Source organism: Nycticebus coucang, chromosome X, assembly GCF_027406575.1.
Source record: "Nycticebus coucang isolate mNycCou1 chromosome X, mNycCou1.pri, whole genome shotgun sequence".
In the NCBI taxonomy this organism is placed as follows: Eukaryota; Metazoa; Chordata; class Mammalia; order Primates; family Lorisidae; genus Nycticebus; species Nycticebus coucang.
The window spans coordinates 114034739-114061925 of record NC_069804.1 but is presented as its reverse complement, the minus strand read 5'-3'; the positions used below and the strand labels follow the sequence as shown (position 1 = coordinate 114061925).

The 27187-nt window shown below is 42.3% G+C and overlaps 3 pseudogenes; 1 reads left to right on the top strand and 2 right to left on the bottom strand.

Annotated features, from left to right (window-relative positions):
- The first annotated feature begins 4411 nt into the window (after window positions 1–4411).
- On the top strand, window positions 4412–5214 carry LOC128577839 (DCN1-like protein 1; annotated as a pseudogene).
- Window positions 5215–18497: 13283 nt separating this feature from the next.
- On the bottom strand, window positions 18498–22927 carry LOC128576952 (methylcytosine dioxygenase TET3-like; annotated as a pseudogene).
- Window positions 22928–24467: 1540 nt separating this feature from the next.
- Window positions 24468–25269, bottom strand: LOC128577881 (DCN1-like protein 1; annotated as a pseudogene).
- Window positions 25270–27187: the final 1918 nt, after the last annotated feature.

Below are 27187 nucleotides of genomic sequence, written 5' to 3'. Positions count from 1 at the left end.
TAAGCATAGAAAATGGATATTTGCCAAGACATTAACAGATGATGTTTGTTGTCTTCTCTTGGCTTATCCGTGTTCTTTATCTTTTTCAATAAACATTGATTATTCACAGATTTTATTTTATGTTTCTTTTCATCTTGAAATAGAATTCATTATGGAAATTCAGAAAGTCATTTTAACAGTCAAGTTGTCTAATGCACAGAAACTATGAGGATTATTAACTTTTAAAATAATTGATACAATTCTGTTTTAACACTTTTTTTTTTTTTTGAGACAGAGCCTCAAGCTGTCACCCTGGGTAGAGTGCTGTGTCATTACAGCTCACAGCAACTTCCAACTCCTAGACTCAAACCATTCTCCTGCCTCTGCTTCCCAAGTATCTGTAACTACAGGTGCTTGCCACAATGCCCAAATATTTTTTGTATGCAGCCTCCATTGTTGTTTGGTGGGCCAGGCTGGATTCGAACCCGCAAGCTCAGCTGTATATGGCTGGCACCTTAGCCGCTTGAGCCACAGGCACTGAGCCTGTTTTAACACTTATTACCATTTTGTTTTTCTTAAACAAATACCATCTAAGACATGGAACAAAGGACAGTTTCCACCAAAAGACATAGGGCCCTGCCTACCATCAACCACCATGGGCTGACATGGTTCAACACATGTCTGTTTCTGAAGTATACTGGTTAGGAGTGCAGTTCTAGAGACCCCTCAAATGACTCACCATTAAATTGGGTTTATGCAGAACATACTGTAGAAGACAAAATGTTTTTAAACAGATACTGATTTGTTTTGGTTTTATCGGCATAAATGAATGGAATCACATAATTTAAAAAATTATATTGCAGAGACATTAGAACACCTGTGGTTCTGTCTGACTGATGATTTTGTAACAAAATTATCTATGCCTCAGTTTCCTCTTCTGTAAAATTGGGAAAAAAGTCCTCCTAACTTCATGGATTGTTGCTTTGAGATTTAATATGTGGGTCACTGCAAAAGTTTTGAGACAGACTGTATTATGTTCTGTTATTTGACTTCCAACGAACACATTTCATGGTGTCATTTCTAATTGACCCATACAAATTTCAAGTTGGTTGGCTTATCAGTGTTGCTATGAGGGCTTCATTTGCTTCCATCCATGCTTATTTTATGTTAGGTTTCCTGAGTTCTGTGTATCTCAAAACTTTTGTAATGGCCTACATTACATGAAAACCCTTAGAACAGGGCTAAGAACACATGCAGAGATCAATACTGTGAACTGTTGTAGAAATACTTTCAAGGTGAGATTTTTACAGTTTTCATAGTTTTGTATTTTTCATCTGTTTTTAGTGAAGGTTAACCATCTAATAGCTGAATCCTATTAATCAACCTATGAATTGTTAAAATTACTAATTTTCACTACATTCACTGTTGGATTACCTAACTGCAGAATATCTCAGAAGCACTTGGAACAGCTGATGTTAGAAAAACATTTGTCCCCCTAGCCAACAAATAGCTAAGAGGTCATCCTTAAATCTATTTTACCTCACACACCCCACACATACAGACACTGCAGGTGCCACCGGCCTTACCTCAAAGCACATCCTGTTCACACCTCCCTCTGCACATGGCTGCAGCCCTGGGCCCATCCACCCGAGTCCCTCCCCTTGACATCTGAGATATTCTCCTCATGGTTATCCTAACGTACTATCTTATCTCTCTCCAGTCCATTTTCCACATACTGGCCAGAGACACCTTCTGACAGTAGACACCAGATAGCGTCACTTCCATACTCTCACCTTTCACACTCCAAGTAAAATCGAACTCCATAAAAGACTGAAATTATGTCATTCCTTTCTGCCCTTTGAAACTCATCTCCCATCTGCCTGCACATAGTCTGCCAGGCTCCATTCACTCCAGCTTCTTCTCGGCTCCTGGATCAATGGGTGTCCACTCACAGCACAGAGATACTGATAAAATCTCCTGTCCAGGCCTGGCTTCTTCTTGTCCTTCAGGACACATTTCAAAAATCACTTCCAGAGAGATTCATAGACAGCCCTGTCTATGATAATCCCTATCCCTGCCACATTCTACTATGCATACTTATTTTCTTCAAAGCACAAAGTCTCATGTAACATGGCCTAGTTTACTGATTTTTTACTCTTTGATACCAGTTTACCATTTTATTATTTTTTATTTTTTTTGGCAGATTTGTACTTTGTCACCCTCAGTAGAGTGCTGTGGTGCCACAGCTCACAGCAGCGTCCAACTCTCGCACTTAGGCGATTCTCTTGCCTTAGCCTCCCGAGTAGCTGGAACTAGGGGCTCCCGCCACAAGGCCCAGCTATTTTTTGTTGCAGTTTGGCCGGGGCCAGGTTCAAACCTGCCATCATCCATATATGGGGCTGGCGCCCTACTCACTGAGCCACAGGTGCCACCCCAAGTTTTACCATTTTAGAATAACTCCATGGTCCCTGCCTGCCTTGTTTTCTGTGCTGTTATCCCAGTGCCCAATTCAGCCAACTGACATACAAATCATTGAATCAAAATTTCTTAGCTATCTGTTTGACAGACCAGTGAAGACACATATTCAATGTTGAGTATCAGGGGGAACAGACAATGAAATTAGACACCAAAGAATTTAATATTTTAATGAACCTTGTTGCAAATCCACAGCAGGGCTTCTCAAATTTGGTTGATTACCAGAACCAACTGGAAAAATAACCCAAATGTAGACAAATTACAACCCACTTCCCTGGTTTAGATTCAGAGTTATGGTGGATCTATATATCTGCTGTTTTCAAAAGCAAACTCTGAGGATGTTAAGGAAGTTTTCCATGGACCACACTTGGAAAAATCATGACCTCAACAGCTTATATTACAATACCATTAATTTAATGGTGACAATACAAGGATCTGAGCCACCCTGAGTGTCTCTGTTAATGTAATTACTGTAAACTGCACTGGTCTTTGCCTCCCACCTAAATCCTCAGATGGTTTCTCCACGTGGGATCACACTTACACTCCAGAGTATTCCTGGTAGTTGGGAAGATTGGGTATTGTTAGGCTCTTGTAAGGACCACCTTGGTTGAAGAGTAGTAACTTACCTAAAGTATCCCTGTGAAGCAGTAACTTACCTAAAGATACTGGTCTAACAGATTCAATATCTAACTTGGTGTTTCTCCATCAGCTCCTGTTTCCGAGGCACTGAGTAAATACCCTTCTCTGATGTCACACCAGAAGGCAGAGGAAGAGGATAAGAAAGGCAAAGAATAGAGAGGATATTAGGCTGTTTTTGTGCTGCTATAAAGGAAATACCTGTAGGTGGGTAATTTATAAAGAATTTGGCTCTCAGTTCTACAGGTTGTACAAGAAGCAAAATGCCAGTATCTACTTCCAGTGAGTACTTCAGGGATCTACTAATCAAGTCAGAAGCCAGAGAGGTATCAGGCACATCCCATGGCTGGAAAGGGAGCAAGAGAGAGAAGAGGGTACAAGGCTCTTATCAACAGGATGACACCAAGTCATTTATGAGGGATCCACCTCAACGACGCAAACACATCCCACTGCGCCTCCCCAGTATTGGGGTTCCAATCTCAACATAACCTTTAGAGGGGAAAATATCCGAACCATTTCAGAGGCAAGTACTACAAAAGGATGGGAAGCACATGAAGTGCATGACATAGAGTGAAGATATCTAGCCTATTTCCTCTCAGTTAACAGGAAGCTGTGCAATGATGCTTCTCCTCTCTTCCAGCTCCATCACACAATTCCCTCCTCCTCCACACAACAGTGACAGTGACACTCACATGTAATGGAAATGTGGGCTTATATCTGTTTGCTGTCACATTTCCAAGTGTTCTCTCTGCTAGTCATGCTATTATGTTAATGTCACAGGAATCACAACGATGGAATGAAGGAAGCAACGATGGAATGGAGAACTAACATTCATTTGTTGAGGGCCTAGAAAATGCCACATTCTGTATGTGGTAGGTTTTTATTTTTAGGCTTTTTCACTTCAAATCCTCCAAGCCATAATCTTAGAGGTAGGTATCATTACTTTCTTTCTATGAAGGGAAGATCATCAGGCTGAATGGGACTTAATTAAACTGAAAAGCTTCTGTGCAGCTAACGAAACAACAACCAAAACAAACAGGCAGCCTTCAAAATGGGAAAAGATATTTGCCTATTATGAATCAGACAAAAACTTGAGAACGAGGATCTATACGGAACTCAAATTAATCAACAACAAAAAAAATCCAACAATCCCATACATATATCACTGGGCAAGAGAGATGAATAGACCTTCTCTAAAGAAGGCAGACAAATGGCTAAAAAACATATGAAAAAATGCTCATAATCCTTATTCATCAGAGAAATCAAAACTACTCTGAGATTCGCTGCAGAGCCAGAGAGGAGGAGAAAGGCCTGGAGGACACCAACATGAACAAGTTGAAATCATCGCAGAAGGATAAAGTTCGTCAGTTTATGATCTTCACACAATCTAGTGAAAAAACAGCAGTAAGTTGTCTGTCTGAAAATGAGTAGAGGTTAGATGTTGTAACAGATAATTTTTTTTCAAAATCCTGAACTTTATATACGAGAGAGTGTAAAAGGATCATTGGACAGAAAGAAGTTAGAACAACTATACAATAGATGCAGAGATCCTCAAGATGAAAATAAAATTGGAATATATGGTATACAACAATTCTGTGATGACCTGGTACTCGATCCCACCACCATTAGTGTGTTGATCATTGCATGGAAGTTCAGAGCAGCAACACAGTGTGAGTTCTCCAAGCAGGAGTTCATGGACAGCATGACAGAATTAGGATGTGACAGCATGGAAAAACTAAAGGCCCAGATACCCAAGACAGAACGAGAATTGAAAGAACTGGGACGATTTAAAGATTTTTACCAGTTTACTTTTAATTTTTCAAAGAATCCAGGACAGATCTCAACAGGATTAGATCTAGAAATGGCCATTACCTACTGGAACTTAGTGCTTAATGGAAGATTTAAATTCTTAGACTTATGGAATAAAGTTTTTGTTGGAACATCATAAACGATCAATACCAAAAGATACTTGGAACCTTCTTTTAGACTTCAGTACAATGATTGAAGATGACATGTCTAATTATGATGAAGAAGGAGCATGTCCTGTTCTTATTGATGACTTTGTGGTATTTGCACACCCTCAAATTGCTGGGACAAAAAGTACAACAGTGTAGCACTAAAGGAACCTTCTAGAATGTACATCGTCTATACAATAAATACAACGGAAAATTGCACAGTCAGTTTCTTCTGGCTGGACTCAACTGAAGATCAATCCTCACAATTCAGACTGAGGGTTGACACAAAACTTTCGGGATACATCTTGGATCATATCGTGTTTCATTTTTCGAATGGTGGTTTAGGCTTGTCTTCTAGTCTGGGCTTCTTGAAACATTTATAATTCCAACATTGTGGATTACATCATATATCTATGGACCATCCTAGTTTATTTTCCTGCAAGTCTTAAAAGCTGTATGGTGATTATTGTGAGGTTTCCATTATTGCATAAAGCACGATGCTGAGTTCATCAGAAAACTGTTGGCATAAGAATAAAACATATGAACATCACAATTTATAAAAACTTCTTAAATACATGCTTTCAGCTAGTTGCAAAGACTATGCTGATAGCACTTCCAATCAATGAGAGTGATATATTTAAGTGTACCGGATCTGGAGTGGTGTTTTGGTTTGGGGGGATTTTTTTTTTTTTGTCCTGGCTAATGACATGTTGAGTAGAGTATCTGATGAAAAAAAAAAGAAAAGTCAGAATAACTAATGTGAAAAAATTTTAGGATAACTTGCTGCCTACCTAAAAAATGTGTTTCAGACTCTAAATTTCAAAAAGTTTCCACAGATCTAATCTGCACTTACCCATGTTTATATATAGTTGTCCTACAGGGAGCTTTTATTTAGAAAATGTCTGCATAATGTTAGATTCTACTCCTGACTACATTATGCTCACTACATAATTGGATTGCATTATGCTTTTTAAATGCTATTATGCCTGTCGAATAAGTTAAACTATTTGATTTGTTTCAAATGTTTGATTACTACACAATACAATATTCTAAATTTAGGCACGAGATTTTATTTTTTGTTTTGCTTTTACTTGTTTTTTTTCTTTTTTGTTCATTGTACTAAGGAACACAATGAAATTCTCCTCATTTATAAGAAGATAGTGGGAATTAAATTTTGAAAATGGTTGTGATGGGTGGTGCCTGTGTCTCAGGGGGTAGGGTGCCGGCCCCATATACCAAGGGTGGCGGGTTCAAACCCGGCTCCATCAGAACTGCAACAAAATATAGCTGGGCGTTGTGGCAGGCGCCTGTGGTCCCAGCTACTCGGGAGGCTGAGGCAAGGGAATCGCCTAAGCCCAAGAGCTGGAGGTTGCTGTGAGCTGTGACACTATGGCCCTCTACCGAGGGCAGTAAGTGACACCCTGTCTCTACAAAAAAAAAAAAAAAATAGAAAAAAGAAAATGGTTGTGATGAGCCATGAAGTTCAATCTTTATAATATAGGTACTGTTCTTTCAGACAAATCGTCCATTTTTGATGACTTCTTATTTTGTTGAAATTATGTTAACTGCCAATCACTCTGGTTGCCGAATATTTACTTCAGGAGCAAAGATTTTCAAACAAGCATACACTTGATGTTAAATACTAATCTGGGTTCTATTTTGTTATTATTGTTATAATTATTTGTTATCTATTTGTTATAATTATTTAGTTGTTTTTGTTTTACTCAAATTAGCTTTGTTTTCTCATCAAAGCAGAATGCAATCTTGTATTTTTTTTTTTTCATTACAAGACCCAGGAACTGCTTTCATGCTGAAAAATCTCATTTCGCTGCTCACTTACTGACATGTGAAGAAGGGTTTCTTGCTTTCTTAGACATTTCCATAAAGCAGATCAAAAATATCATACTTCCTATGTTGGATGACTGTGGACCATAAGAGGAATATATTTTTCTGGCATATCCAGGTACCCTGTAAGGTCTAGGGTTCGTATTAACAAAGGAATGTACTTCAGAATAGCAGTACATTTTATGCAACTGTGGAAATGATTTTAAAAAATAATGACATATTAAAACTGTTTTTTATTTACATAATTTTGAAATTGACTAGAAAGCTTTTTCCATAGATATTATAATCAATATTCCAATCATAAATTTTAAAATGCAATTCTACCAAAAGAAAAAAGTGTCTATTCAGGCTACTGGAATTGGTTATTAAAAAGAAAAAAGAAGAATCCTGCTGCTTTCAGTATTTCCTGATTTCATTTTTGTAAATATAAAGAGGAATCTCAATTATGAAAAAAATTTAAAGAGAGAGAGATACACATGTATGTACTGTTTTGTTTCCTATTTAGAATATTTTGTGTTGTGGTGTTGTTTTCAGATTGATTAATTCAAGTATGCTGTGTTTTGAAATGAGATCTCATTAACTGTTTTTCCCCCAATATAAATGGTTTTCTATAAAACTCTGATATTGGTTCACGGCCTAGTGCCTTGGGTTTTACATACTTTTTTCTTTTAAATGCAAAACCTTTTCAACAAAATAGTGTTTGTCATCAGGTTGGTACTAAACATTTATAATTACTTTGTAATTGTAAAGAAAAATGCATAAAGCTTTGACCACGTAATTATGTAGCATAAAAGTTAAGGTTGTTCACTATGATGGCATTGTAGAATTAAAACTTTTACTAGGGCGGAAAAGAGAAGACTGATTTAATGTGGTGTGATTGTTGTGAAGATAAATGTCTGGTTACAGGGAATATTCGGACTAAAAAATGCTTACACATATGGCGCTGTGTGTGTGTGTGAGAGAAAGAGAGAGAGATAGAGAGAGAGAGAGAGAAAGTTTTTGATAGAGATTAACAGAGAGACATACAGCTTGAATTGCTTTAATTCATAAGCATTTCAGTATTCCATATTGATTCTTTGTTTTAAACTGAACCACAGATACTGTTTCATTTTTGCCAAATGTAAAAACAGGTACACATTTTAAATTTAATGCTTTTTAAATAGTGAAATGTATAAAATTAGAAGTGCCCACATATAAAAATACTTGAGATCAAGATTATCTTTGGTGAATATCATCTGCATATCTCTGGAAGTTCAATTGTGTTTCTTACAATCCCTGTCATATTACAACAGAGGTAATAAAAGCTTCAGTGAAATTGCCATGACAAAAAACAAACAAACAAACAAACAAAAGAACTACTCTGAGATATCACCTAACCCCAGTGAAAATGGCCCACATCACAAAGTCGCAAAGCTGAATATGCTGGCATGGATGTGGAGAGAAGGGAACATTCTTACACTGCTGGTGAGACTGCAAACTAATACAGTGTTTTTGGAAGGAAGTATGGAGAATCCTCAAAGAACTCAAATTAGACCTCCCATTTGATCCTGAAATCCCATTACTAGGCATCTACCAGATGAAAAAATATCCTTTTATCATAAGGACATTTGCACGACTCTTTTTTTTTTTTTTTTTTTGTAGAGACAGAGTCTCACTTTATTGCCCTCGGTAGAGTGCCGTGGCCTCACACAGCTCACAGCAACCTCCAACTCCTGGGCTTAAGCGATTCTCTTGCCTCAGTAGCTGGGACTACAGGTGCCCGCCACAACACCCAGCTATTTTTTTTTTTTTTTTTTGGTTGCAGTTTGGCCGGGGCTGGGCCTGAACCCGCCACCCTCGGTATATGGGGCCGGTGCCCTACCGACTGAGCCACAGGCGCCACCCTTGCACCAGACTCTTTATCGCTCAATTTATAATCGCCAAAATGTGGAAATGGCCTAAATGTCCATCAACCCAGGAAGGGATTAACAAGCTGTGGTGTATGTATACCATGGAATACTATTCAGCCACTACAAAAGAAGGAGACTTTACAGCTTTTGTATTAACCTGTAAGGAGGTGGAACATATTCTTCTTAGTAAAGCATCATGAGACTGGACGAGCAAGAATCCAATGTACTCTATTCTAAAATGAAGGCAGTAGATGAGCTAATACAATGGGGGGATAGGGGAATGAGCAAGTGGGGAGACAGGAGGAGGGAGGGGGATTGGGGATCACAGTGTATGGCACACCACTTGGGGACTGGACACAATTATAAGAGGGACTTTATCTAACAAATGCAATCAGTCTTACCTAATTCTTTGTACCCTCAATGAATCCTAAACAATAAAAAAACCTTAACAAATATATAGTATAATGTTTTCCCAGGTACCTTTAATGAAACATCTAGTACTTTCCCCCCAAGAGCCTGTAGAGAAACACTGATTCTTGATTTTATACCTCTTACACATATCTGGTTACTGTGTAGTGACACTTTTTATAATTGTGGATTTCTATATTTGTCACCCCCACAAAACAGCACAAGGGCAGGAGCTTTTCACCTCTTTAATCCCAAGAACATACGTGCTAAACAAACAAATAAAATGTAAAGTTCTATGATCCTAGCCCTTGTCTTTTCTTATACATAAAATAATGGCTGATAGGATTAATGAGTATGTTTCTGTAATCTATAACCAGATGTACCCGCGAATCTAAGCTTTGACAAGATATTGCACTCATGTAGCATTTGAGTATGTTTGATATAACTTCTGAGCATATGCAGAACTGCCACCACCTATATACAAACTGTGGGTTGAAACATTGCTTTGGAGCACTCTTAACACAAACTTTGAAAGGTTTTCCTGGGTTTCAGTCCTCAGTAAGACTAAACAAAACTAACTTACATTCTTTAAAAGCTTGACTTTTTCCCCTTAGTTTACATTGCTAATATACGCTAGGAATGGGACAGGACTGACATGATGCAGAGTATAATCTCATTATACCTCACAATAAACATTCCTGCCATCTTCGGCAATATACACATTCATACACACCTACATACGTGCTTCATCCCACACACATCTCACCTTCCAAGATTGCAGGAATTCATATAGGTGGAATGCTGGGTATCAAGAAGAAATACATCACCATTCAATAGATTCAATTCTGATGTCAAATATGAAGTTTAAATCTACTTAAACTATTTAAGTAATGGATTTTTCTAGAGCTTATCTATGGAGTTGTCTCTAGAACATTTTACTCCCTCGTTTCACTACATCGCCAATAACATCATTTTATCATAAAGACACTTGCACCCAAATGTTTACAGTGGCAGAATTCCCAATTTCAAGATATGGAAACAACCCAAGTGCCCCTCAATACATGGCTGGATTAATAACGTGTGATATATGTATACCATGGAATATTATTCAGCCATAAAAAGATGGAGATCTAGTGTCTTCTGTAACAACTTGGATGCAACTGGAGACCATTCTTCTCAGTGAAGAACTACAAGGATAGAAAAACAAACATCACATGTATTCACTACTAAATTGGACTGAGTTTATCAACATGTCTATGCTCATATGGAAACAAAGTCAATGAAATTCAAGTGGGGGGAGGGATGAAAGGGGATGGGTAAATTCCCACCCAATGGATACATGTATATTGTACTTTCTGGGTGAAGGACACACTATAACTCTGACTTTAACCATATAAGAGCAAACTATGTCACCAAAATGTACCCCTATAATAATCTGAAAAAAATGATAGAATGTCCATGTAAATATTCAAAAAACAGGAATGCATAATAAAATTATCAACAAAAAAATATGAAAGCCTCCAGGGGTCCCAGAACAGAATAGCGCTGCAAAAAGACAGAAAGACAGACTGATGATCCCAATCTTTGGCTGCATCCAGCCTCCAGGGGTCCCAAAACAGACTTACCGGTAAGAATTCCAGAACAGATGACTCTGTTACTGCCCAAATTTAGTCAATCAATTTGGCAGATTGAAGCAAGGGGACGGAGTTGGTCTTTCACCAGGGGCTGAGAAATTCTCAGCGGTTGCCCCCTAGGTGAAAACCAGCTCTTGTGCCCTAGCCACAACCAGTGGCCTTAGCCTGGGTTAAAACCCGGGAATCTTGCTGGGGCCGCCAAGAATGTTATGGGGTGAGATAAGAAAAATGGACTCAAATTAGAATTTCAAAAAGGAGTCTTTTATTAACCATGGGGCTGTCTCAGCAAAGTCTAAAGCAGACTAAGTGAGAGAACATTGAGGGGTCTGAAGTTGGGTTTTTTTTAGTCTGAAAGTTGGCAAATGGCCAAACAGGTGGGCTTAAACTTAGCAATTAGAAACAAAAAAGAAAGTTGGAAAAAGAAGGAAAAAGCAAGCACGGGGTCACGATGACGTCTTTTACACAAGCGAACCTTGCAATTTAGCGGTTTAGCCAATAGGTAACATAAAGGGCAGTTAGATAGCAATAAAGTAACATAATGCAGATCAAGCAACTAATGGATAAATATAACAATTTGTCACAGTACTTAGCTCATTAACTCTCATGACGAGAGTTCTTGGCCCATACATTCTTGTCTTGTCCTGTTTCAGCCCGATCCGGACGGATTTAAGAGTAATGGTACTTGGCATCATTTAATTTACCTCTTTTTACCCTTCCTCCTGGAGGGGGGTGAGGCCGTTGTGAGGCACCGGCATCCATCTTATGGAGGTAATGAGGCAGCTGGCACCCATGAGGCTGTTGGCACCCATCTCAGAAACGGCTTGGCACTTTATCTTAAAGTGTTAACCTTAAATGCATCATGTCATACAGCCTTTGTACTCCTAAATATTTAAACTTGAGAAAGAAAGCGTATTTCCATGAAAAGACTTATTCAGAAGTGCTCAGAGCAGCTTCTTTTAGAAGTGCCCCAAATTGGAAACAGTGCAAATATCCATCAAAAAGGTAATAGTACAATTCCTGGTGCAGCCATGTGCAAGAATACTAATCAACAACCAAAACCGAATGAACTATTGATGTAGGTTAAAAAAAAAAAAAAGTAAATCTATACACAAACAAGCTTAATTTAAAAAGCCAGATATGGCTAAAAAAGAGAAATACACCCAAAACACTGATATTATTCCATTTCAATAAATTTTTTAGAAATGAAACTTAATATTCAGAGACAAAAACCCTGTGTTTTTAGGGACCAGGGCAGTGGGAAGGTAGGAGTCAAGGCCCTGAAGAACTGAAAAATGTCACATCTTCGTAAATAATCATAATGAAATTTAGGCCCATCACTTAGATTTATTCTAAGATACGTGGCTGGGTATCACTTATATTAAACTATAAGGTAATTATTACTTCTTGTACCTGACCTTTTCACATTTTTAACTAACATTTCATAGATTTATGGCTTAAAAATATTTCTTTATAGAATGGATAAAAAAGTGGTGACCATTGAAGAGTGCGTATTACAACCTCAAAGTACTAGAAACACCATCCAACCAGTCATACATTTCGAGACCCATCTGACAGATACATTGTAATCTCTGACTGTTATTCAAACAACTCTTTTCAATTGTGGTCCCAGCAATCCTGTGGTGAGTGTCCTCACCCCATTTCACAGAGGGGAAGGCTGGGCTCAGACAGAGTCATTACCTCTCTCATCCTCCCGCGCCCGCCTTTACCTGGAAAGTAACTCCAGGACGCCACCCTCACCGTGTCCCGAAGAGTCCCACATCTCTCCCTCCCGAGCCTGCGGGAGGCCGAGCCCCAAAGCGGGAACCAGGAGACCTGGACCGCTGATCCGTCCGTCTCCCCTTTACAGCTCCCGGCTTCAGGGCACCCGCTCCTGCAGCTGAGTCACACGCACCTGAGCACCTGAACGCAGGACCCTGCTCTCTTTACCAAGTCATGTTGCTCTCTGTGAAAAAATCGTCATTGTTGCCATAATGACATCACGTTCCTATGGCAACTGCTAGGAAAACGTCGTCACAGTGGCAAAAACTCGTCAGATGTCTATAGCAACAATGATGCGCAGATTCCTTCTCCACACCTGAAAAATCTCCGGACATCCCTAAGAACTGAGTGGTGAGATTGGAAGAAGAGACTGGGGTTACCCAGCACTGGCCATCTCCCTTCAAAACTCTCCATGGTAAACTGCCCTTTGGGGGCCCTTGTTCTGCTCTGTCCCGGGGCGGGGTGGGATATGTCTTAGGATAGGCCCATGCTCCCCTCTCCTTCCTGGGTCTCACCAGCTCCCTGAGTATTCTTAGGGTCCTCGTTCTCAGTGCTTACGTCTTTAAAGGGCCCCACAGTACCTTCCTGCTCTTAGTCTTACCTGTACACCCAAGGGAAACTATGACAGAAGAAGAAGAACATTACATGGACCTCATTCATTTATTATAAAGGTGAGACTGGAGAATGGGACTTAGATTTGTTGGCACGTGGGATTCCTATAAATGAGTCCCAGAATGGCACCAGCCTTCTCCACCCAGCAGTGCTGTTGTGGGACAGTCACAAACGCCAAGGACTTCAATGCATATCTATCTAGCTGTGGTCTGCTGGAGGAGTTTTGTATTTGTGTGTCCAAAGAATGTGGCTTCCTTACTAAGGACTATCCCTATAGCAGAAGAGAGTGTTTTAGGACTTCTGTAAGAAATACTTCCAAAATCCCCCTTGTCCCGATTGCATACTTATCAAGCAACATGCTGAGCCTATGACTTCTACATGGCTCAGGGAGCTGTTTATAGTAGTGGAGGCTCATTTTATGGAGGGGGGTTTTAATTTGGGTCCAAATTCTAAGAGTATGTTCGAAAGTATTTATCATGAAAATTTTTCTTGGAAATCCCTTCAGGATGGAATTGAGTAAATGTGGAGAAATCAATACCCACATTATAATCTCATGCAGGGAATATATTCCAAATTATAACAAAACTCAGTTAGGGCTTTGATGGGGTTCAAGCTATCCCCAAATAGGGTACTTTGTCATTGAGAAAAGAGGAGAAGCAGGAAGGTCAATCTCTCCTTTCCCAAACTCCACTGGATGATTCTCCAAACACAGAGGAAGCACCCAAGTTTATAGACTATGTGGATATGTGTGAGCATATTTTCCGTCCTGGTATCATATTTCCAGAAGTTCTCTGGCACACAGTTATGCTTTCATGGTTATGTAGTTTAGGTTTAAGTTTTTCCCAGGAGCAGAAGCTAGAGTGGGCTAGGAAAGAAACTAATACTTCTAGGGCCTGCTACTGGCCAGACACTGGTAGGCACTTTACATACCGTTTCTCTAACTCCTTGCAATGGTTCTGTAAGTTAGGTATCAGTATTGCCTGTGGAAACTCATTCCTTCCCCAAGGTAGGCTCTACTAGGGCTCAGAGGGGTCAAATGCAATTTCCAAGGGCACATGCCTGGTAAGAGGCAGCATGGTTATTCTAATTGAGGGTTATCAGACTCCAAAGCTGAGTGAAACTCTGAACCTATGCACATAGGTATGGGGAGTAACATTTGCTCTGCTCTGGAGCAGGTCATCTCAATCTTGGCATTATTGTAATTTTGGGCCAGAAAGTTCTTTGTTGTGGGGGTTGTCCTAAGCTGTGGAACTTTACCAGCACTCTGGGCCTCTAGTCATAAGATTCCAGTAGTACCCTACTTATAAATACCAAAAATGTCTTCAGGCATTCCCACTTATTCCTAGAGGTAGGGAGCATAATTGTTTTGCTTGAGAAGCACTGCTTTACATATTCAGGATAAAGTGCAAGATGTTGCACAAGATCTGGCTATAAGGATTGTCATCCTACAATTTCTTTCTTTCACTTTTTTTTTTGAGTCAAAGTCTCACTTTGTCACCTTCAATAGAGTGTTGTGGCATCACAGCTCACAGCCTCCTCAAACTCTTGGGCTTGAGCAATTCTCTTGCCTCAGCCACCCAAGTAGCTGGGACTATAGGCGCCCACAAGAACGACCCACTATTTTTAGAGATGAGGTCTCACTCTGGCTGAGGCTGATCTCAAAATGGTGAGCTCAGGCAATCCACCCGCCTTGGCCTCCCAGAGTGCTAGGATTGCAGGCATGAACCACTGTGCCTGGACCCATCCTTCACTTCTGAGCCTGAATTTAGTAGGAGAGAAGGAATTGGATATAAAACAATAACAGGGGAAAATGAAACAGAGGGGAATATTGTTGTCATTACACACACACACACAGAAAGACATGCTTAGACATTCTGAGACACCAACCTGGTATTGTTATCACATGAATAGAATTCTCTCACGACAGTATACCAGTGCAGGCAACTACGGGAAGTCAGCCTGACCTGCACCCATTAGCATGGCACAGACTCTGAAAAGGTGCCATCACGCAGTGTAGATAACAAAGAATATCAGAATCCTCTGAATGACCAGGGTAGTGGAAGGGGTAGAGTGGCATAGGACTACAGAAATTAAATGTTATGGCCTGGAAAATAATAGTAATGGGATTTAGCTCTATCTGGTTATTTAAAGGAACATGGCTAGGTATCATTATAATAAAACAAAGTACAAGGTAATTATAATTTTGGGAAATAATTCTTGTACCTGATATTTTGACATTTTAAAATAACACTTCCTAGATTCCTGGCTTCTAAAAAACATTTCATTATAGAATGGATAAAAAAGTGGTGACCATTGAAGAATGCATATTAAATCTCAAATTGTTAGATGGACCATCCAATCAACTACATGTTTCAACACTCATCTAAGAGATACGTGGGAAACTGATTATTCTTGAAGTGGGTATTATCACAATCTTGGTTCCAGCGATCCAGTGGTGAGCATTCTTATGCCCACTTTACGGATGGGGAAGCTGGGCTGAGAGAGAGTGTTACTGTCCCATCCTTCTGCCCTGGGCCTCTGCATGGAAAGTAGCTCCAGAACACCCTGGAACAAGACACTGCACTCACTGCACAAATCTCTTTGCCTCAGGAGACAGCAGGGGACGAAGTTCCAAATGGGAACAAGGAGACTTGGACCTGGGATCTGTTCATCTCCCCACACCCAGGGCAATTCAACCCCTGCACCTTCAGCTCAGTCCCAAACTCCTGAGGGCACGACCCTGCTATTCTTACCAGACCATGTTGGTCTTTATGAGAAGGCCATCATGTTTGCCATATGACGTCAGGTTTCTGTGGCAAGCGAGATCTGCAGGCTGGTCATTGACACTTGAACAGCTTCTGGAATCCGCATATACTGATTAGTGAGTCTAGAAGGAGAAATGTGGTTGAACAGCCCATGTCTTCTCCCCTCAAGATTTTTAGGAATGACTCAGCGCCTGTGGCCCAGTGGTTAGGGCGCCAGCCACATACATCCTGGCTGGCAGGTTTAAAACCAGCCCAAGGCTGCTAAACAAGGACAACTACAACAAAAAAATAGCCAAGCATTGTGGTGGGCACCTGTAGTCCCAGCTACTTGGGAGGCTGAGGCAAGAGAATCGCTTAAGCCCGAGTTTGAGGTTGCTGGGAGCTGTGTCGCCATGACCCTGTACCCAGGGTAACAAAAGTGAGACTCTGTCTCAAAATAAATAGAAAAAAAAAAAAAAGATTTTTCGTAGTAAGCTGTCCTTGAGGGGCACTTTACCTACTCTGCCCTCAGGGGTGGACCTTTCAGTAGGCCCCACAGCTTTATTCTCCCAAGTTTCACTGACTCCTTAACTCTTGCTAAGGTTTTGTTTCACAATGCTTGCTTGGATCTTTAAGCCCCCTTGCTACCCTCCTTCTCTTAGTCTGAGCTCTAAACTAACTTAGAATCAGGACAAAAGGAGAGGAGAAGAATCCAATGACTTCAATTCTTATAAAGGTGATGCTGAAGAATGTGACGTAAATTTGCTGCCACATGGGCTTCCTGGGAACAAACTCCAGATTTGGACAGACTTTTCCACCCAGCCATGCTGTATTGGGATAGTCACAAAGGTCAGGGACTGCACTGCATCCTACCTGCTGTCTGCTGAAAGAGCCTGTGTGAGTGTGCCCTAGGAAAGTCATTTGACTTCCTAAAGTCTATCCCTATAGCAAGAGAAGGTGTTTCAGGATAATGAATTACTTCTCAATGTGAATAAATTTCCCTTGACTGGATTATATACTCATCAAGCAACCTGCTTAAGAGACAGCTGTCCACATGGCTCAGGGAACTGTCTGTAGACGCAGCCTTTCTGTTCCTTAACAGGAGTGATTGCACAGAAAGACAATGACTGAGACAATGAGGATTGTCAAAGAGGAAGGAATTTACATCAAAAGATGCATCAACTGGGAGGGGGAGGCACAGACTACCACAAATCTCCCTCTCTAATTAGCAAGATCAAGGGTTTTTGGTGTTGGTGAAAATCAATGATGCATACAGGGAGTGAACCTCATTGCATGTTTTGGTTGGAGTGCAGAGCACGCAAGCGCAGTCAGGAATCCTGCTACTACATACATCCCATGAACAAAAAATGGTGGGCAAATCCCTCCCCAGAGTGGAGTTTTTCTTATTAAAAGGAGGTAGTGGTTAATCATTCGTTTAGCCTTGTGAGCAGGCTCAGTGACTCTTGAGCACAATCTTTAGTGGTCTATGGCTTATCTTGTCTTTCTCTGGACAATCTGGCAGAGTAAGGCGCTATGGTTATCACAGGGCTACAGGGAGGTTCCACTGTTACTGGGAAAAGCTCAAAACAATTGCCTCACTGTGAAGAAAGTTACAAAGTTCTGTTCAGCAGTTTGTACTGAGACCTCTCTGCCTTTTCTCTGCTTTTGCCAAGACTGCTGTTGCTAAACCACTGGAGATGAGATAACTAACGCTCACTGTTTCATCCCTGTCAAGTCAAGGCCACTTAGCTGCCTGCTTCAGTTCTGACATGAACACTGAAAACTCTTTTTGGAATATGAGGGAGCTAAGACACTTGAGAATAAGTCTGTTCGTGGATATATGCTTTCTTTTCAAGGGTAAATACTTAGGAGTGAAATGGCTGGAATGCATGACAGATGTAAGGCTAACATTATAAGAAAGTGCCAAGCTGTTGCCAAGGTTTGTACCATTTTTCATGGCCATCAGAAGTGTATGAAAGTTGTGTTTTCCAGAACCTTGCCAATGCCTGGTATGGTTGGTCTTTTAATAATGGTTCTTCTCCAGGAATGTAATAGTGTAGTTGTCATTTTTCTGTCCCCAAGGATTAATGGTATTGAATATATTTTCATGTGCTTATTTCATATTTGTATATTTTATTTTTTGTTTTATTTTTTATTTTTTTTTAGTGAAAAGGACACTATAAACTTTCTTTTTCCATTATTGTGATATACAAGGATAGAGTTTTAAAAACAAAGAGAAAATAACCCCCCCCCATACAAATGGGGGAGGAAAAAACAAACAAACTTAGAGATATTAAGGTCATGGAAATATTACCCAACAGCCGTAGTTTCTTCTTCAAAGTGCTGGGGACGTGGGGGAAGGGAGGGGCGGGTCAGTTCTGAGCTTTGGACCATAAATACATACATATGATATACGTATCTATATATGTATATATAAATAAAGACTTCAGCACCCCCAATACGCCCCCACGTGTAAGGGCAAAAGCACCACAGAGGCAGTTCGGGCTGGGCTGGAAGCTGAGGTACGTTGGCTGCCGTCACCTAGATCCAGGGGCTGTAGGGGCCAGAGACCTGCGTGTAGGCATAGGAGGACACGGTGACCACTGAGTCTGTGGGCATGGCCAGCGCCTGCCGGGTCGGGATGACAAATCCCTTCTTCTCCTTCTGCTGGGGCTCTGATAGCATGGCACCGCCCCACTTGCCCTTCTTCCCATACAGCTTGACCTCCTGCTGGCCTGGGCCCAGCCGGGCAGCCTCCTCCTCCTGCTCCCGTGCCCTCTCTGCCAGCTGCTTCATCTTCGCTTCCCAGAGGGCCAGTCCTTGATTGGGCTGGTTGAGGTTTTTGGGCTGGTATAAGACCAGTGACATGCGAGTGGGGTGGCAACGTTTCTTGAGTGGCATGGTGGCATGCAGCTCCCGGCAGTCACACTCGGTGAGGATGGAGCCCTGAGCAGGGGCCACGGCCATGCCACTGATGTTCTCCTACAGGAAGTTGTGTTCACTGTCTGACCACAGCTCCTCCTCCTCCTCCTTCTCAGCACTGCCTCTGCCAGGCTTTTCCTCCTTCACTCTTCCCTTGCTAGAGGGCTCCTCAGCCTGCCCCTCCTCTAGGCCAAAGGGATCCCACAGCTTTTCCAAGGACTTTAGGGCCCCAAAGGGCTTCTCACTGGAGCCCAAGGGCACGCTGAAGAACTGCCAGGCTTTGTGCAGCTGGCTTGCCGCTGGTGTTGGAATCCTTCCCTCCTTCCCTTTCAAGGGATTCCACAACTTGTCTTGGAACCCAGGACCACCTTTCAGAGCAGAATTGAAATCCTCTGCCCCTAACTCCCATGGCTTCTCAGTCAGGCTGGGCCCAGTCAAGGCCAAGGTGTTGTTCCCAAACTTGCAAGGGCTCCATGGTTTACCTGGCAGCTGTCCTCCAGGATGGGGTGATGACTGATGCCTCTCACCAGAGAACAGCCCCCACTGGCCATCTGAGAAGTGGGAAGAGGTCAAGCAGCTGGCCCCAAAGGAACTGAGCTTGCCAGGGACGATGGCAGTGCTCTCCCCAAAAGGGAACATACCCTAGCTGCCACCCACACTGTTAGTGCTCTTGGGGGATAGGCTTAGGCTTCCTGCATACTGTCCCCATAGGTAACTGGGGCCCCCATTCTGAGATGCCTCGGGCAGAGGTGTTTTGCCCATCTTACCACTGTCTCTGAGTACAGATTCAGCTTGGATCAGTGGGTCTACTGGCTCTTTCTTGATGGATCTGTTGTAGCAGTTGGAGCTCTGAGCAAAGGGAGAAGGGTCCCTGGCCACTGGGTGGATCTAGGGGGCCTTGGGAAGAAGATATACCTTGGGGCCTGAAAAAGCAGGCTGCTGGTGGTGAGGAGAGGGGTGCTGGATGTCCATGGGAATAGCCTGGCTGGGCAGCTGGGCAAACTCAGCCTCACTGTAGACCGGGCTCAAGCTATTATGCAGAACATGGAGGTCTGGCTTCTTCTCAAAACTACCTCTGCTGCCACTGTGCCCCCAGGCACCAGGACCCAGGAACTGAGAATGGTAGATGGAGTTGCTTGATGGGAAGCTGTAGTAGCCAAAGGATGGGAGAATATACTTGGAGTGAAACCTGTTGACCGGGGTCAGGTTGGGCTATGCACCGTAGGAGTGGTAGGAATACGCTGTTCATGCTGTATGGGTCGGAGGGCTGGCAGTTGCCCAGCACCGAGTGCTGTTGCCACTGTACTTGAAGGAGCTAAAGTGGTTCTGCGGCTTTACCTTAAGGCAGGGCTTCAGGCTTTGCTGGGACAATCCACCCTTTAACTATAAGCCTGGATCGGTTGTGACACCTGCCAGCTCCAGGGCCTCCTGCTTGATCTTCTCAGTAGTGCTCAGCTTCTCCTTCTGAAGCTGCTGCTTCTCAGCTGCTGCCTTCCTGGCTTCTAGCTGCCCCTGGCGACAAGACTTGGCAGGCCCAGGCAGGCGCCAGAACTCACGAGGGAAGGAGGTGAGCACCTGGGTGGCTCCACAGCCCACCTTGGCGTTCTGGTTCTCCTCTGCTGCCAAACTCATAGGTGTTGGGCATCTTGTACAGAGGGAGGACATGCAGCTGCTTGTCTTCAGGGATCTTGTCCGCGTAGCGATTATCCTCCTTGGTCAGGGTGCAGACCACAGTGCACTCATTGTAGAGGTGATGCTGGTCCTTGTGGGTGTGGGCACAGAAGTCCAGACAGGCCGTGACCCCCGCAAAGCGGCGCCCTTCCTTCAGCCCCAGAGGGCAGTTGATTGCTATTTCCTCATTGGTCACCTGGTTCTGATAGGCTTGAGGGGCCAGTCGCTTGTACAGGTGCGCAACTTCGGTAGCTAGGTCCTGGAAACTCTTCCCGAGTACTTCTTCCTCTTTGCGATTGTCTCCTGCGAGGCGGAACTTGAGGGGTGTCTTGCTCCCAGAGTATTTACAGCCGTTGAAGTACATAGTCCACGAGCAACTGAAGGACAAGCAGGCACCGCAGGTGTCGGGGTCTTTGCCTCGGCAAGCGCAGGTTCGGTCATGGTTGAGGCCGCATCTCCGGGTGGTGGGGTCCCCATACTTCCGGAGGGTGTCAGTGAGCTCCTGGTACAGGGTATCTCCAAGGCTACGGGGAATGCCCTCCCAGGCCAGGATGAGGATGACGATGACGATCACAGCATTCTGGCAGTGGTGGCCTGCCGCGTGCCGCACCAGGCAGAGCAGCTTCTCCTCCAGCGTGTGCCTGCGGATCACCCAGTTTGCAATGGGGCAGCCGCGGGAACTCTTCACCTCCTTCCCGGTGTATATGACCTTCTCAATCCGAATGGCTTTTCCTTCTCTCCATATCCCTCTTCTATGAGTTCTAGGATAGAGACTACCGTGGGGCCAGATCCCAAGTGAGTATAATAATGGACCTTCATCTTTCTCCACTGTTTGAGGCAATGGCAGGTGGGGAACTCGGCCTGGGCTCTCTTGGCAGGCGTGTCCAGCAGATTCCTGGTGGATGTATCCAGGTACTTAAGAGGTGACTCCAAAAAGCCACTGAGGGTGGGTGTGAGTGGATTCTCGCCTTGGTGGGTGTGGTCTCCTGGCCCCCCTCCTCTGAGTGGAAGCAGGTAGTTGAGAGCACAGTCATAGCCCCTGAAGACTCAATCTTGATTTGCTTGAGAGTGCGGGTAGCGAGGGCTCTCTTGGGCTGGGAGGCATGTTGGCTGGTTCACAGGGTCCTGAATGGGTACAGAAGTGGGGCTGGGAAGCCCAAAGCTATTGCCAAATTCAGCCTCGAACTGCCAGATGAGCTCTTCCAGCTTATCATCAGCAGGTGGGAGAGGACTGGTGGAGCCTGTCTGCAGAGTTGCCATGGAGATGGGGGAGCTCATTTCCTGAGTAGGGGGCAGCAGGCTGTCCCTGGAGGGACTAGGTGCAAACAGCGCAAGAGAAGTTTCTGGGGTTAGGGGGACAGCAGAGCCCTGTGAGGCAGAGAGTGGGTCAGGTTGGGGAGCCTGCACTCCCTCAGAGGCCGTGAGCCTTATCCCTTCCAGGAAGATCTGTCTGAGAGGCAGGAAGAGGGGCTGTGCTTCCAGCAGCCTGGACTTCTTGATCTGAATAGACTTTCGGACACTGGGATTCATCTCAGGAGCACCTTTCTCCACTCCCACAGGGCCCCCAGCTGGTGCCAGGTGCTTCTTCTTCTTCACCTTGGGTGGTCTATCTGGAGACCATGAGGCAGTTGAGCTTGGTGGGGCCCACCATCCAGGAATAGGAGGCTCTGAGGCAGAGGGGAAAGAGGTATCATGTGCCTGGTCTAGGAAGAGATTGCACTTATTGTGGAGGTGCTGCCTCAGAGCTGTCTGGGCCTTCTGGTGCTCGTCTGGCTCCAAGGCCTCCCTCTGGAGAGCAGGGGCTGGGGCTGGGGCTAGAACTTGAGGTAGGGATGGGGAGGAAGAGGGCACCTCTACCTTGATCTTGGGTTTGGTAGGCAGGGCCTTGGGCCGCTTGAATACTGACTGGATGTAATCACTGGCACTGCCCAATAACTGCTCTAGTTCATCCCTGGGGTCTGGGCTTGGGCGGGGTGTGGGCCAGGAGTTCCGGGGAGTTGCAGTCTCACTCTGTTGCCCAAGCTAGAGTCCCATTGCGTCAGCATAGTTTATAGCAACTCCAAACTCCTGGGTTTAAGTCTTGCTCCTGCCTGAGCCTCCCAGGTGGCTGGGAATATAGACACCCACGAGAATGCCTGGCTAATTTTTTGTAGTTTTAGTAGAGATGAGGGTTTACTCTCACTCAGGCTAGTCTCCAACTCCTGACCTCAATCATTCTGCCCACCTTGGCATCCCAGAGTGTTAGGATTACAGGTGTGAGCCCACTGTGTCCAGTCTGAACTCAGGTAGTGTTTATCTTCCAACTTGTTCTTTTTCAAAGCTATTTTCATAGTTTAGGTCCTTTGTATTTTTACATGAATTTTATAATGAGCAAGCATGTCAATTTCTTTACCAAAATGTATGTTAGGATTTTTCTTGAGGCTGCAGTAAATCTATAGTTTAAATTAAGGATAACAGACATCTTAACAATACTATCTTCCAACTCATGAAGACACTATGTCTATTTACTTAGATCTTTAATTTCTCTTACCAGTGTTTTTGTAGTGTTCAATGACCAAGTATTTCACATGTATGGACAGACTATTCCTTATTATTTCACAATTCTTGTTGAAATTATAAATGGTAGTATTGTTCATTATAGTTTTTGTGCCTTTTATTTTCATTGGGCTGTCAGCAGCCAAATGTTTAACAATAGCTGGTGAGGAATCTTTGAGGTTGAAATTTTAGGCTACTTATCAAAGGAGGAAAAAGGTAATTGATGCTTAACTTGTACTTGCTTATGTTTTCTTGTCAGCTTTTATACTTTTTTGTCAATAATTTTAGTCATCAAAAATGGATGATTTGTGTGAAAGAGCAGTACCTATATTATAAAAATTGAACTTCATGGCTCATAACAACCATTTTCAAAATTTAATTCCTACTATCTCCTCATAAATGAAGAGAATTTCATTGTGTTCCACACTATGATGACCGAAAAAGAAAATCAAGTAAAAGAAAAACAAAAAGTAAACCCTCATGCCTAAATTTAGAATATTGTATTGTGTAGTAATCAAAACATTTGAAACAAATTAAATAGTTTAACTTATTCGACAGGCATAAAGGCATTTAAAAAGCACAATGCAATCCAATTATGTAGTAAGCATAATGTAGTCAGGAGTGGAAGCTAACATTATGCAGACATTTTCTAAATAAAAGCTCCCTGTAGGACAACTACATATAAACATGGGTAAGCGCAGATTAGATCTATGGAAACTTTTTGAAATTTAGAGTCTGAAACACATTTTTTAGGTAGGCATCAAGTTATCCTAAAATTTTTTCACATTGGTTATTTTGACATTTTTTTCATCAGAAACTCTACTCAACATGTCATTTGCCAGGACCATAAAAAAAAAAAAAAATCCCTCCAAACTAAAACACGACTCCAGATCCGGTACACTTAAATATATCACTCTCATGGGAAGTACTATTAGCATAGTCTTTACAACTAGCCCAAAGCATGTATTTAAGAAGTTTTTATAAATTGTTTGTGATGTTCATATGTTTTATTCTTATGCCAACAGTTTTCTGATGAACTCAGCATCGTGCTTTATGCAAGAATGGAAACCTCATAATAATCACTATAAAGCTTCTAAGACTTGTGGGAGAATAAACTAGGATGGTCCACAGATATATGATGAAATCCACAATGTTGGAATTATAAATGTTTCAAGCACCCCAGACTAGAAGACAAGCCCAAACCACCATTTGGAAAATGACATACGATATGATCCAAGATGTATCCTGAAAGTTTTGTGTCAACCCTCAGTCTGAATTATGAGGATTGATCTTCAGTTGAGTCCAGCCAGAAGAAACTGACTGTGCAATTTTCCGTTGTATTTATTGTATAGACTATGTACATTATAGAAGATTCCTTTAGTGTTACACTGTTGCACTTTTTGTTCCAGCAATTTGAGGGCATGCAAATTCCACAAAGTCATCAATAAGAACAGGACATGCTCCTTCTTCATCACAGTTAGACATGTCATCTACAGTCATTGTACCGAAGTCTAAAAGAACATTCCAAGTATCTTTTGGTATTGATCGTTTATGATGTTCCAACAAAAATTTATTCCATAAGTCTAAGAATTTAAATCTTCCATTAAGCACTAAGTTCCAGTAGGCAATGGCCATTTCTAGATCTAATCCTGTTGAGATCTGTCCTGGATTCTTTGAAAAATTAAAAGTAAACTGGTAAAAATCCTTAAATCATCAGGTTCTTTCAATTCTTGTTCCATCTTGGGTATCTGGGCCTTTAGTTTTTCTATACTGTCACATCCTAATTCTGCATGCCGTCCATGAACTCCTGCTTGGAGAACTCACACTGTGTTGCTGCTCTGAACTTCCATGCAATGATCAACACAATAATGCCAGCGGGATCGAGTGCTAGGTCATCACAGAATTGTTGTATACCATCTATTCCAATTTTATTTTCATCTTGAGGATCTCTATATCTATTGCATAGTTGTTCTAACTTCTTCCTGTCCAATGATCCTTTTACACTCTCTCGTATATAAAGTTCAGGATTTTGGAAAACATTATCTGTTGCAACATCTAACTTCTAGTGATTTTCAGACAGACAACTTACTGCTGTTATTCCACTAAATTGTGTGAAGATCATAAACTGACGAACTTTATCCTTCTGCAATGATTTCAACTTGTTCATGTTGGTGTCCTCCAGGCCTCTCCCCTCCTCCTCCAGCTCTGCATCTAATCTCAGAGTAGTTTTGATTTGCAGTTCTCTGATGATTAAGGCTGATGAGCATTTTTTCATTTGCTTATTAGCCATTTGTCTGTCTTTTTAGAGAAGGTCTATTCATCTCTCTTGCCCAGTGTATGTATGGGGTTGTTGGATTTTTTTGTTGTTGATTAATTTGAGTTCCGTATAGATCCTCGTTCTCAAGTTTTTGTCTGATTCATAATAGGCAAATATCTTTTCCCATTTTGAAGGCTGCCTGTTTGTTTTGGTTGTTGTTTCGTTAGCTGCACAGAAGCTTTTCAGTTTAATTAAGTCCCATTCAGCCTGATGATCTTCCCTTCATAGAAAGAAAGTAATGTTACCTACCTCTAAGATTATGGCTTGGAGGATTTGAAGTGAAAAAGCCTAAAAATAAAAACCTACCACATACAGAATGTGGCATTTTCTAGGCCCTCAACAAATGAATGTTAGTTCTCCATTCCATCGTTGCTTCCTTCATTCCATCGTTGTGATTCCTGTGACATTAACATAATAGCATGACTAGCAGAGAGAACACTTGGAAATGTGACAGCAAACAGATATAAGCCCACATTTCCATTACATGTGAGTGTCACTGTCACTGTTGTGTGGAGGAGGAAGGAATTGTGTGATGGAGCTGGAAGAGAGGAGAAGCATCATTGCACAGCTTCCTATTAACTGAGAGGAAATAGGCTAGATATCTTCACTCTATGTCATGCACTTCATGTGCTTCCCATCCTTTTGTAGTACTTGCCTCTGAAATGGTTCGAATATTTTCCCCTCTAAAGGTTATGCTGAGATTGGAACCCCAATATTGGGGGGGCGCAGTGGGATGTGTTTGCGTCGTTGAGGTGGATCCCTCATAAATGACTTGGTGTCATCCTGTTGATAAGAGCCTTGTACCCTCTTCTCTCTCTTGCTCCCTTTCCAGCCATGGGATGTGCCTGATACCTCTCTGGCTTCTGACTTGATTAGTAGATCCCTGAAGTACTCACTGGAAGTAGATACTGGCATTTTGCTTCTTGTACAACCTGTAGAACTGAGAGCCAAATTCTTTATAAATTACCCACCTACAGGTATTTCCTTTATAGCAGCACAAAAACAGCCTAATATCCTCTCTATTCTTTGCCTTTCTTATCCTCTTCCTCTGCCTTCTGGTGTGACATCAGAGAAGGGTATTTACTCAGTGCCTCGGAAACAGGAGCTGATGGAGAAACACCAAGTTAGATATTGAATCTGTTAGACCAGTATCTTTAGGTAAGTTACTGCTTCACAGGGATACTTTAGGTAAGTTACTACTCTTCAACCAAGGTGGTCCTTACAAGAGCCTAACAATACCCAATCTTCCCAACTACCAGGAATACTCTGGAGTGTAAGTGTGATCCCACGTGGAGAAACCATCTGAGGATTTAGGTGGGAGGCAAAGACCAGTGCAGTTTACAGTAATTACATTAACAGAGACACTCAGGGTGGCTCAGATCCTTGTATTGTCACCATTAAATTAATGGTATTGTAATATAAGCTGTTGAGGTCATGATTTTTCCAAGTGTGGTCCATGGAAAACTTCCTTAACATCCTCAGGGTTTGCTTTTGAAAACAGCAGATATATGGATCCACCATAACTCTGAATCTAAACCAGGGAAGTGGGTTGTAATTTGTCTACATTTGGGTTATTTTTCCAGTTGGTTCTGGTAATCAACCAAATATGAGAAGCCCTGCTGTGGATTTGCACCAAGGTTCATTAAAATATTAAATTCTTTGGTGTCTAATTTTATTGTCTGTTGCCCCTGATACTCAACATTAAATATGTGTCTTCTCTGGTCTGATAAACAGGTAGCTAAGAAATTTTGATTCAATGATTTCTATGTGAGTGTGCTGAAATGGG